This window comes from Coturnix japonica, chromosome 2, assembly GCF_001577835.2.
Source record: "Coturnix japonica isolate 7356 chromosome 2, Coturnix japonica 2.1, whole genome shotgun sequence".
Classification (NCBI taxonomy): domain Eukaryota; kingdom Metazoa; phylum Chordata; class Aves; order Galliformes; family Phasianidae; genus Coturnix; species Coturnix japonica.
The window spans coordinates 115,742,562-115,743,354 of record NC_029517.1 but is presented as its reverse complement, the minus strand read 5'-3'; positions in this window follow the sequence as shown (position 1 = coordinate 115,743,354).

Below are 793 nucleotides of genomic sequence, written 5' to 3'. Positions count from 1 at the left end.
TCACCTCAGAGCCTTCTTTCTGCTTGACCTGCAGGATCCCAGGACCATGCTGGTGGCTTTGTGCCAGACCTGGTGTCACTGTAGTGGCCTGGATTTGCCTGAGGTACCTGCACTCACACCTTCCAGGCTCCACAGGGATGTGGCATCCACTGGGGAAGGCAGGAAGGAGGAAGAGTGTGTGAGATGTGGGCAAGGGAAGAGAGGGGAGCTCGTGGGAGCTCGGATCTGGAGGAGGTAACAAGGCTTGAAAGGGCGGGTTCACAAATGGAAGGGGATGGGAGGGAGTACGATAAGTTGCAGATTGGGACATGATCTTCTCACATGATATGGACTGAATTCAAATATTGCTGTGCATGTGGCAATATGAGCTGTCCCCATTTAGATCTGGGCAGTGTTTGGTTGTGGGGTCTCTTCCCCAGAGATATTCAAACGTTGCCTGGATGTGGGCCTGCTCCCCCTGCTCTAGATGCCCCTGTTGGAGCAGGGGCTGGGCCGAGTTGACCCAGAGAGATCTGCCAGCCTCAGCCATCCTGGGGTTCAGTGTGATACTGTATTGCTAAGGTGGGACGGACACAGTAGATGGTGCCACCAGCAAAGTCTGTGCTGCTGGTGTCTCCTGTCCATCAGGAGAGTGGGTGTGGAGCAATGTGGGCAGTGGGTGCTGTGTGGGAGAAGCCCATGCAAAAAAGAGAACTCTCCACACATTGATGAACTGAGCCACTCTGCTGTCAGCTGCAACAGCATTCATCCCAGCATCTAATGCACAGAGAGCTCTGCTAGCAGATGTAACTCT